This window comes from Colossoma macropomum, unplaced genomic scaffold (genome assembly GCF_904425465.1).
Source record: "Colossoma macropomum unplaced genomic scaffold, Colossoma_macropomum, whole genome shotgun sequence".
NCBI classification, from domain to species: domain Eukaryota; kingdom Metazoa; phylum Chordata; class Actinopteri; order Characiformes; family Serrasalmidae; genus Colossoma; species Colossoma macropomum.
In genome coordinates this window covers 35,394,602-35,406,955 of record NW_023494799.1, presented here as the reverse complement: position 1 = coordinate 35,406,955, position 12,354 = coordinate 35,394,602, and the positions used below count along the sequence as shown (strand labels likewise).

Here is a 12,354-nt window from a genome sequence, read left to right as displayed (position 1 = left end):
GCTTGTGGTTGCACATCTCTAAACCCAGGGCTCACCTTTGAATCATAATCAGCCTGACTCTAATTGGGCTGTCATGGTAGGCCATAGGATGAAACTTGCATTCTTAATGAACTGGCAGTTGGTTGGAAAACTGTGTGTTGATGCATATTGCACACTTAATGGTTTCCGTTAAAGTCAATGTTAATAAATAATCATAGCACAATTTCCTTCACATTGTCATGTATTTCTGAGTGAAACATGAGATCAGTCAGGGACTCTGAGGTAGCTGAGATTTCACTCGATGATAGGTGGGGGTGGTGGGAGTGCAAGGTGAAATATAGTATAATTTTTGGAAAATTTAATATACCATAAATTTAGCATAATTTTTTCCTACCCTTCGGTGTGCAGTGATTCATTTAAAGATCAGATGATGTTGTAAACTTCACTATACTTCAGTCAAAGATTACTAGAAAACAACAGTTTCATAGTAAAAAGGTATACAACTTTTTGATGCTTAGTATTGTTATATTTCTTAAATTCCATTAAAGGCCTTTAAAGGCCTCCATATCTTTTGTTTTCTAGTAGTTTGGAATGTTTAAAACATCATGCTTTATTATTGTTCAGTTAAGTCCATTGTTTCTTGTTTGGCCTTTCTTAGAAATTCTGATTACTCAACTATTTGTCAATGTCAACAGTAGATTACTTAATTACTAGTATAACTGATAGTGATGGCAAAGACATGCAGTCCTTCTGCCCTTTTTCCTAATCAGTTGTGAATAATGTGCTACTTGTAGCTTGATTGAGTTTCGCTAGAAGAAATGAGCCTCTTGAGCTTTTCTTCACTTGGAGCCTTCTCTCTGTATGCCATGAGATCAGAGACAGAAAGCTCTTCTCTTTCAAAGGGGTGCCTCTCGAGCTCATTCCATCCCTGTCACCTCTGCTTATGCCGCGAGGACATCTCCCATGAGCTCAGTATGTACTGGCAGCCTTGTAGAAAAAAAGCCTCCCTCACCAGTGTGTTTTTAGATTACTTCTACTGTCGAGATTCTGGGTATGCAGCTCAGAAGATATAGTGGGGCTGACCTTTTGCACTTTAGTAGCGCTTGTTATTAGGTCAGAGATGGGGGCCTTGTGTGGAGCCATCACACAAATGCAGGGCAATATTATTGGTAAAGCAGGTAGAGTCAAGGAAACCATACTTACAGGTGAAATTGTTAAAAAGTGGTAGGGGTGTAACGATACACTCGGCCCACAGTGTGATACAGGTTGATTTATGATTTATGACTTGGTTCACAATTTGTTTTTGTGAGAGATTAAAATAGGGCTGAAAGATTAATTGTTTTTATTTAAATTAAAGCCTGCACTCTTTAAAAAGATCAACAAGTTTCGTCAGTAAACACAGTTGTTCTATATAGAACCATGAACACTAAAAGACCCATTTTCATGCTTAAGTCATGCTTTGCATGGTGAAATAGTTCCTCAGAATGATAGAGAATGTGTTGTATATGGTTCTATATAGCACCAAAAAAGCATTCTGCTACAGTTACGATGTAAAACTTGTAGCAAGAACTTTTTGGTGATATATAGAGCCCTTTTCAAAAGGTGCTATTTAGAACCATATACAACAAATCTAATGAACCGTTTTACCACTTTTTAAGCGTGCACATGGGTTGTGGAGTGTTTATGCTTCTGTATAGAACCATTGTCTTTACTCAAGAACCCTTAAAGAACCATAAGAGGTTTTAAGAGGGCAAACTTAACCTAATAAGAGTTTGGAAAATGTCTGTAGATAAGTTAGACCAATCACAGACAACCAAACCTCCATGAGTTGTGACATCACAACCAAAGCTTACTGGCAGTTTGACACACTATGTTCAGGGGTCAACCTCAGGCCAAAAAAGGTGGATGTTCTGGTCTTTTTTTGCATAGTTAGTATTAGTCAGAACAATTGCATAATATTAGTCAGAACAATTGCAATTAGATATATTTTCCAAATCGTTCAGCCCAAGATTAAAGCGATATATACCCCACCAGTTAGCATTGTGCAAACTGCATGCCTAAATTTTCAAATACTTGCCTAAAACATCGGCAAGTTATTGTCATCTTAAATAGTTGCCTGTGTGGTTTCTGATGCTGTATGGCAGAAATATATACATCTATAAAACTGTACGAGTATGTCGCTAAAAAGTAATAGCAACCACCCTGAAACGTGAAATTTGTCTGTACTTTGGTCTGTTATTGTAGATAACAGATGTCCAAACTATCACTTTAAGGCAGGCATACTTGTACTTTGAGTAATGTGAACAAACTGAAACCTGTGTATTCAAATGCGTGTATTGGGGAGGGCTGAGCTTTTCACAGGGGGACATTTCACAGCTGTTTGCATATGTTTGGCAACGTGGCCCATTTTCACAGGAAACCATTAAGAATGTGCTGTCTGCTCTCTCACCGTCTCTCTGTCAGTCTGTCTCTCTCTCTCTCTCTCTCTCTCTCTCTCTCATACACACACAGAGTATCTTGGGACTCCATTGTAATCTGGAGCTATTGTGTTGAAAGGATCAACACTGTGTCGTCACATTGGCCCTAATCCCTTCTTTGGCAGGATCATATTACAGAACAGCCTTAATTCTCGTAGTGGTTTAATGCATAATTTGTCTGTCCTCATTTGTCCTTTATGAATTGCTAGTAAGGGGCATTTGTTTAGCATTCCCCTTAGCTAGCTGAATTAGTAGTCAGTGTGCTTTCATTAGTATACTTTTGTGTACTACGATGCAGAGTTTTTACAGATTCTGCTGAAAAGAGTAGTTTCAAGATTGGTAATACTAAAGTCTGTGGATGTCGACTGTTTGTCTACAGTATTCATGCCCTCTTACACATTCCGGTGAGGCCTGTGGTCTCAGTCTCTCTATCTAACAGCAACATAACTTTCACTCGTCACCTGGAGCTGCTCGTTCTTGATAAGACCAGTATTACAGGGTCTGGCTTCTGCTGTAAGGAGCTGCAATTGGTTTGCACACCTGAACAGTATTGAACGGTTTTCTGTGTTTTTCCTGCTCTTAACAACACAGAATGTAAAATGGTGGCCTTCTGTATGGTCCTGATTTTGTTTATTGGCTTTTTCACTGAGCTTTGATACGAAGAATGGAAATATTCTGTTGGCAATTCATTTAACACATAGTTCTTATGTAAATAGGGACAGATTATACTGATTTTGTCCAACAGGACCTGTATTCTTTGCAAATCATTGGTGTTATATATGAATATATAATAGATTCATGAGACATGAAGTAGACTGTCATGATCTGTGTCATTGAAACAACCTGCCCTGAATGTTTTAAAAATGAAAATCTCTTATGACTTGGCTGGAGGAGTACTAAAATAGAACTTTTATTTAAGCATCATCTCTTTTTTTTTAACCAAGGCATATGAGGGGTCCTACATATTTCAGGACCCTGCTGGACAAATACTAAAAGAGCAAATTTTCCTAAGGACGAGAGGGTCTTACTGTAGTGGGGATTGTGCTGCAGAGTTGCTACATTGATGGTGGCCTTATACAACCTGTGAATTGGGCTGTGGGTGTGTCATATGCACATTTTAGCAGAATTGTTCTGCATACTAATTCTGTAGTAATATAGTATATTGTAGAGTAAATTATATGGAGCAAATTTTGTAACATTGCTAATAAACACTGCCATCCATTTCTGCTTTTTTTAGAGACGTGTGAGAATAGACTTCAAAATCTGAATCATCTATATCTGCATGTATTATTTTAAAGTAGGCTTTAGTTTGAGCTTTATGCGGTTGATAAACAGGTCATAATCAGTTTCAGAAACTTAGTGTTAAAGTTGTTTGAGCCCTTTGAATAAAATGAATCAATTGCTCAGATCCCATTAGATGTTTCAAAAAATTGGGTTTCGCATATGGCCTTACCTGATGTCACATAGACTAAAGATATCAGGATATTTATTTGGTGCAGACCATCAGCTCAGATGAGCGTATGTTCAATTTCACTCCTGGACATTACATGGTTATAGTTTCTGTGCATAGAACAGAGCCTCTTCATAAGTTTCATGAGTGTGAATTTACAAAGTGGTAAAAGTTATCTTTTCCAAAAAGCTTAGCCTATTGATTCATTCAAAGTGAATTGAAACCAAAAGAGTTGTAAGATTGTAAAAAAAAGTCACAATTAAAGTCAAAAGTATAAGTTCCCAATTGATACTGACAAAAAAAACGTTATTGTTCTTAGTAGTAAAGCTTTCATTTCTTGGTGTTTTCAACAGCGCTTTGTGATTTATATGTAAAAATAAAGACACGCGTAATGGCCCTTATTGTATCTAAAATCAGCAAAGGCGTAGATCATTCTGACCAGTGCAAACTGAATCATCTGGTACATGATGACGTAGAGAATGTGCATTCTGAACTGCTTTGAAATCTTTGCTTTGCACTCATGATCATTATACCATCACTAGTGGAAAGGTGAAAGACGATATTGATTCCTTTTGAATGCTTGAACTCAAGACAGAGGTTTCGAAACAGAGTAAGAGTCTAATTGAACAGACTGCACTTTCAAGTGAGCTGTCATGCACGGTGTAGATAAACATTCCTCATACTATTATTATGCTGAAATCAACATATTGTGTATGTATAGTAAGTTACGTGCACATAATTGTGCAGGTTTAACTATATTTTTATTTGTGCTTTTTAATTTTTAACCAGTTATATGGGATCCCAATCTTTTAGCATAATTTAATGCAGCAAGATAAATGCTAAAGGAGCAAACTTTCCTCCTGTTGAAACAGTCTTATGATAGTGGTCAATGATCTGCCAGGTTGATACATTGATGGTGGCCTTTTACACATTGTGAATGAAGCTGTGGGTGTGTCATATGCAAATGTAATGCCATTCTTTCATAAGAACTGCATATCATATCTACAAAATAGTGCTTCTTTTGAAAATAAACCATTTTTATGACAACCTGATATTGAAAAAACTATTCTGTATAAAAACCGTACAGAATAATTGGTATGTAGTCAGGCTTCTTCACTTTATACTACATTGCAGTTTAGCACAACATAAGCCTTCTGATCTTAGCGATTCTTCTGATAAACATTTTACAGTTATTGTGTTTGACATTCTACTTTTAGCACAGCCGTAGGGGGTCATAAATGGTTATAACCCAACTAGACAAACACTAAAAGAGCAAGTTTCCTGTTAGCGAAAGGTTTTGATGTAGTAGGTATTGTTTTGCATGGTTGCTACACTGATGGTGACCTTGAGAATTAAACTGTGTGTATATCATGTGCATACTGGTATTACTTTGAGAAATGTATTAAATATATAATTTTAAGATTAGTATAAATTATGTAGAGTAAACTTTACAAAGCATGTGATACTTTCTGCTCTCCATATATGGTCTGGTATGGGGATTTGGGAAGTTTTAAGGGAAGTATGAATATTGACCTACATTTTATTTATGTTGACATGTTATCCAGATCAGATTATTGCTGTCTGTCAAGTTAAGTAAGTATAGTAAATGCATGGAGTGTAAATTATGTAGGGCAAATCGAGCAACTCCTATCTACTCCTCTATGTGATGTGTTTTTGAGAGAAGTACAAATCTGGATCATTTGCATTTTGCCAAATACACTAAGCATAATTGCTTTACACTGACAAAGCTCTACATTTTCTTAAATGAGTGTTTTCTTATAAAAGACTGCTGGTGAGTTTTTTCTGTTTTTTCACCAAATGTAAAGGGGGTCCACAACTTTTTGGACCCTACTAGACAAATACTAAAAGAGCAAATTTTCTTAATAGTGAGAGAGCCTCATTGTAGTGGAGATTGCTCTGCATAGCTGATACACTGATGGTAGCCATAGGTAAAAAAGTGGGCGTGTCATATGTAAATTTTGTATTTTTCTTTCATAGAATGGCTAGTAACCAGTACAAGTTGTCAGTTGCCTCAGAGTTTACAAGCCTTTAGGTTACTTTAAAACTAGACTTATTTTTTTCTGTTCTTCTACAGAACTCTGCTGAACTCTTTCACATGATGATCAATAATAGATATGTGCTATACACAGGGAGATTCACTCGAAAGAGGCCCCGAATATTCTGCTGTAACTCCCGTTAGGATGAAGCAATCTGAACCAAAAATACGCTACATACCATGATGTATGTGTAATCAATTGCATTACATACGATGCTGGAAGTGATCTCCATTTTCTGCCAGACACGTGAAGGGGTACGGGGGTATGCACCCGGAAGTTGCCAATGGAGGTTAGATGTAGCGACGGCTGTCCAGCGCCTGCCTCATCGCTCTGACGCAGGGGCGTCCTGGCTTGTTCGAAGCTCTATATACTGAGGAGCCCATTGCACGTTTTATCCAGATTGCTTCGTCCTAGAGAGAGTTATTACAGAATATTCGGGGCCTCTTTCGAGTGAATCTCCCTGTAGAACTTAAAATGTTTTAAATGTTGTTTTTTTTGAGTCTTTGATTTTTGGACTAATTGGTGGGGGGACTTTACATACTTTAAAGTTCTACTAAACAAAGACTAAAACAGCAACATTTTCCTAGTGATGAGAGGCTCTTAGTCTCCATGAAGTAAATAGAAAAAGAAGTGCTTCTTTCATGAATTTTACATCTTCATTGTCAACTGCCTTGGTGTGTCCAAACCTTTTAATTACTCTAATAATCATTAATAGCTATAAAATATTTTCCTCTGCCCCTTTTTCTCTGAGCTGAAACTGTCCTGTTTGGTTGTTCTTGTAGGAGCTTTTAGAAAAGTTATTAGTTATTTTAGTCTTTTGTGTTGGATTTGTTTTTTAAGCCAAAAGATGTGAGCATCTCTGTGGGGGAAAAAACTATGAAAATGTTATAAAGACCTTCTGTGATTGATTTGCTGTTGTTCAGACAGTGTGTGGGGGACCACAAATACTTCTGTGGTTTGTTAAACAAACACTAAAAGAGTAAGCTTTCCTGACAATGAGTGAGTCTCGTTGTAGTGGGGATTGTACTGCAGGGTTGAAACACTGATGGTGTCCTCGTACACATCAAAAGTAAAAACTATGGATATTTCATATGCAAATCTTGAAATATTCTTCTATAGAATTGCTGTATATAAAATTAAGTTCATATAATAAGTACAAATTGACAGTTGCTTCAGTGTGTCAAAGCCCTGCTTAAAACTAGTCTTAAGATAGCTCGCTCTACCAAATTGCAAAGAATGACATCAAAGAATATTTAACCCTTATAACATAATTTAAGATGTATCAACTTCTCTACTCTTTTTCAAAACTGTGTCTCTCTAATAATTTTTTAGGAATATCTCTGTTACCACAGGTGCCCAGTCCTGGTCCTGGAGATCTACCATCCTTTAGAGATTCATTCCAACTCTAATCTAACACAACTGATCCAGGTAATAAAGACTTTCAGGGGTATCTTAATATTAGAACCAGGTGTGTTGGATCAAAACGCTTGAGAACAGTAGAGCTCCAGGACCAGGAGTGGACACTCAATCTCTAACTTATTCTCACTAAACTGAATGAAGAGCATGAAAGGGTTTCACTGTAGTGGGGATTGTTCTGCCAGGTTACTACACTGACGGTATGCTTATACACATCAGAGTGAAATATGTGGGTGTGCCATAAGCAAATTTTTGCATTCTGTTGTTATAAAATTGCTACATATTACACTGCGTAAATCTAATAAGTGGCACTTCTTTTGTGATTTTTTACGAACGGCTGAGTTCCTTACAAACAGTAAGCCTTTAGGTCAGGGGTGCCCAGTTCCAGTCCAGAACTCTACTTGTCCTTCTCTAAACTGATACCATCCTGCTTGGCTCTTCTAATAAAGAGTTTTGAAGAAGCTGCAAAGTGCAAACAGTTACTAATAAGATGTGCTTAATATTCTGCTTTCTAGAACGTGCTATTTTCGTATTTGTCTATTTTAAGGTCCTTCTAGACAAGTACGGAAAGAGCAAAATTTCTTAGTAATAAGTCTCATTGTAGTGGGGATTATTTTACAGGGTCGCCATACCGACAGTGGCCTTGTACACATCAGGAGTAAACCTGTGAGCGTATCTTATGCAAATTTGGCATCGTTCTTCCATAGAATTGCTATTGCATTAAGTAACTCACAAGAACAAACGAGTACAGTGCTGTTACATCTGCATATATGTCTGCATATAAGGCCTAGTGCTTCTTTTGTGTATATGGATTTTTACCACAAGCTGAGCTTCTTACACACATCAGGTTGTTTGAGATCAATCACTTTGGTGTGTTTACGCTTCTTAAGTTAGAACATCAACAAACATTTAATAGCTATACAGTATTTTATGACTACATAAACTATACAGTACTTGCCTCACTATGAACTGAAGCTATCAAGCTAAATTTTGGAGAATTTTGATTAAATTGAATACTGTACTAAATGAAGCACATATGAAGTCTTAGCTTTTCGTGATTTTCAGTTTTTGCTCGTTCTTGGTTTTTCAGAGCCCAAACAGCTTAGGGTCCTACTAGACGAATACTAAAAGAGCCAACTTTCATAATGATGATTTCATTGTACTAGAGATTGTTCTGCAGGGTTGCTACACTGACGATGACACACCTGAGATAAAACAAATTTTGCATGATTGTACTATGTAATTGCTACATATAAAATGAAGTAAATCTGATATCTAGTGCTTCTTTTGTGACATAAAAGTTTTTAACATGCGAATATTGAGAAAATAGCTCCATTCTTCTCAAGCAAGAGATGTCCCTTGGGAATTCCTCACATCAAGTTGTCAATTGCTCTAGTATGTCCTTTAGATTACATTACTCTAAAACTCCACTTATCATAGTTCTATCTTCCTTATACACTTTTTGTGGGTGTGTCATATTCAGATTTTCCACAATTCTTCCATAGAAATATGATCACAGTAATAAGTAATCCACAAGAACTCATCCACTTTGCTACTTTTACCACAGTGTCCTGCACCGAAGTGGAGTGTAGTTTGGCATGACTTAAGCCATCCATCAGAACTAGTAAATGCTTAAAAGTTATCCACCCCCTCTCTTCTTCTCACTGCCTCCATCGTCTGGGTGCAGCTGCTTGGGTTGGCATGCATGGAACTGAGCACTTGGAGACTTGATTGGAGGCATTCCTTGGCATGTGAAACGGAGACGTAGGAAGTAAAAATAGGAAACTAGTTTCTCACACATTTTCAGTCGTTTTTCTACATATTATGTAGCCAGCTTATAGGTCTTCAGAACCTGCTGAAAGATCAGTGGCATTTATTGTAGAAGCACAACCTAACTCGTTTGTTATTTGCTAAATAATATAAAAAATATTTAAGCAAGATTAATATATTTTCAATTTGGTAAAAACATTTACAAACAATTCAGCCTGAGTGCAAATGTTACAACTCAACAGGTTCTAACAGAATTTTAACGGACTTAGTTGCTAGAAAGGTCTGGTAAATTAATGCAAAGGCAAGTAGTTCAGTGCAGTTCTATGTTTGAACCAAACCATCTTTCCAACCTAAATACATAAAATATATGTGCATAAAAATAAAAATGATTGGTGAAAAGAGACTGTCAAACACAGCAACTTTATTTTTGACCACAAAGTAGAACAGCTAGTATCAGCAGGATAAATCTATAATGTATTTTATTTTCATGACATCTGCAGTGCTTTTTTGAAGTAAAAAGATGGTAACTGTTTAGTTTATATGAGATGGATATGGACTTCTCTCAACTGTAACACTGTTAAAACTGACCCCACCCTATGGAGGCCGCTCTGGCTAGCTCTCACTGTGAGACATTCATATCACTGCTGTTGGAAGAAAACCTCGCATCTCCATTTTTGTCGTTTTTCAGTTTTTGACATGCTTTGAAAACGCCTGTTGCCCTTTACATTGTGTGTAATTTTCATGATGAATGGACCAAAGGAACAACCCAAAATGGCTTGGAAAAAAGTCTGGTTCCACTGACTTACATTAAAAGTAAAGTAGGTTTTTTCCTTTTCCTGTAAAGTTATCGTTTTGGTGAAATATGGCGATATGCTTTAAAACTGTGCTGTGTTACAACCACCACTAGGATGATTACATTAATATTGGAGTGATCTCTGTGACCAAAACACACAACTGAGTTATCAAAAAGTACTTATGATTACTTTAATGCTGCAAAAATGTGGTGAATCTCAAGAAATATTTGTCAGATTTCTGTGGAAATTCACACATGATGTTGCTGTGGTAATTCCAGAAGATGACCAAAAGATTACAGGATGTTTTTAATCATTCGTGACACTTTCCATATGTATCGAAAGGTTTTCAGACAAATAATATGATAGTCACCACTTTGAATATGACGTAACATCGAACAGAATACCCTGCTGGTCACAAGGGATTTTTTTGACAGCATTTACATATAGCCCACCTACAGATTGGTTTACAAGGGGAAGCACTGTAGATGTAGAAATGAGTGCTCAGATGAGGGCTGTGGTGTTGTTGGAAATTTGGTCTTGTGGTCTTTGTCCAGCAGGGCCTTTTGCGTGATTCTGTGACATTTCTTGTTTAAAGGTCAATTTTTGCTAAATCTCACTTGAATTTTTATTACAATTTGCTTTACATATGGTGTTAAGGGGAAACACTGTCAGTGTGGAAATATATGTCATGTTTCAGATGAAGGCTGTGATGTTGGAAATTTGCTCTTGTGGTATTTGTGTAGAAGGGCCTTTTGCTTGATTCTATGACATTTGCTGTTTAAATGTCATTTTTTGCTAAATCTCTCATGTAGTTTTATTACATTTTACTTTACATATAGTGTTAATTGAAATAGAGATAAAAGTGTGAGTGTGAATAATTTCTGGTCATTTTTGGAGAGTTTTATTTATTTATTTATTTTTTTAATTTTATTTCATTGTCTCATGTCCAGATATGTCAAGTTTTGCTTTTGTCTGACTAATTTTAGGTCATTTTAGTTGAGGAAGTGATGGTTTTATTTGGTTTTTAGACTCTTCGTGGTCCAGGATTGGCTCGGCATTGAGAGGCTCAGCCGGAGGCACTTCCTGGCACACAGGAGGGGGAAAGTGGGAAGTGTGAAAAGAGAGAACGTGACACACTCTCTCTCCCACCTTCCATGTGTCCTCAGACATCACCAACTGCATCGTCTATTGTTAGTCTGTCAGTCTGAGTTTGGACTGATGTGCTGTCATGTGTCCCAAAGTTTTGCGGACAATTTCTCATCCAACATTTCTTAAGCAATCTAGGGAATCAATAGGGAGTTGTTCCTTATTTGCTGCTTTAACAGCCTCTACTCTTTTGTGAAAGGCTTTACAGTGGATGTTGGAATTGCTGTGAGGATTTATTTGCATTCTGCCACAGGAGCATTAGTAATGTTAATGATAATTAGTTCTAGATCACAAACGCTGCTCTGTCTCATGCCAGAGCAATTGGATGGTGATCCATCACTCCAGAGAGTACAGTTCCTGTGCTCCACAGCCCAGTGCTGGGGGCTTGGCATTGGGCGTGGTGACCTCATGTGTGGCCGCTCCAGAGTGTCCCACTCTATTGGCAGCGCTTTTCCATGGAGATTATACAAGCTGTGTGTGCGCAAATTACCCGTGTCAGCAATGGATGCACTTTTAAAGACATTGAGTTCACTAATTAGAAGATGTCAAAACCCCATAACTCAATAGGTGGACTAGCATAATAAATTGTATTTTTGTTGTTATTTTATTTTCTACGATAAACACATCTTTAAGAGCTATGATAATAATGCAGATCAAACGGATCCAACACCTTAATCAAATTTTGCATTTTATGTACATATCGTAAAGCCCTAGTGTGGACATTTTATGATAAATGGGGAAAAAATAAATGGTCGAAAATAGCTTGGAATAAAATCCCAGTACATGAATACAGACTGAAGTCAAGAACACGTTTTCCTTCTATTATAATATTACTGTTTTTAATAAATCCATTTAAAGGTTCATACCTTAATTTTACCCGGAAACACTTTTATAATAATAAAAAAAAAAAAAAACTGACAACTTATTTTTCACCTCATTATCAGATTATCAGACATAATTCACTGTGTGTTCTTGTAGGTTGTGGTGTAGTTGGAGCCCCTCACATGTCCGTAGCCTTTTTAAACCCATCCCGCAAAGGGTTGTTTGTTTGTTTGCAGTCCAGTATTTATGCCTCTGGCCTCATTGATCCATTTGCAAGTCATAATATCTAAAGGCCGACTGCTACTGAGAAAATTATTATTATTTTTTTTTTCTCCAGCCACAGGCTGACTCATACCCCACATGATCTGAGGAAGAATCAGAGGACAGTCTGGGCCTTGTGGGGCTCATGAGTGAGACTAATCGGGTGTGCAGCATTGGCACAG

General features: G+C 37.1%; 1 protein-coding gene and 3 non-coding genes across 6 annotated transcripts in view; 1 reads left to right on the top strand and 3 right to left on the bottom strand.

Annotated features, from left to right (window-relative positions):
* Nucleotides 1-12,354, top strand: part of dennd5a (DENN/MADD domain containing 5A) — a 69,105-nt gene that overhangs the window by 15,419 nt on the left and 41,332 nt on the right. The window lies entirely within an intron of this gene.
* LOC118819577 lies at nucleotides 3,408-3,463 on the bottom strand. The gene has a single exon (XR_005008180.1). It is a non-coding gene; the product is annotated as a U7 small nuclear RNA (small nuclear RNA).
* On the bottom strand, nucleotides 5,133-5,187 carry LOC118819578. The gene has a single exon (XR_005008181.1). It is a non-coding gene; the product is annotated as a U7 small nuclear RNA (small nuclear RNA).
* On the bottom strand, nucleotides 5,731-5,786 carry LOC118819576. The gene has a single exon (XR_005008179.1). It is a non-coding gene; the product is annotated as a U7 small nuclear RNA (small nuclear RNA).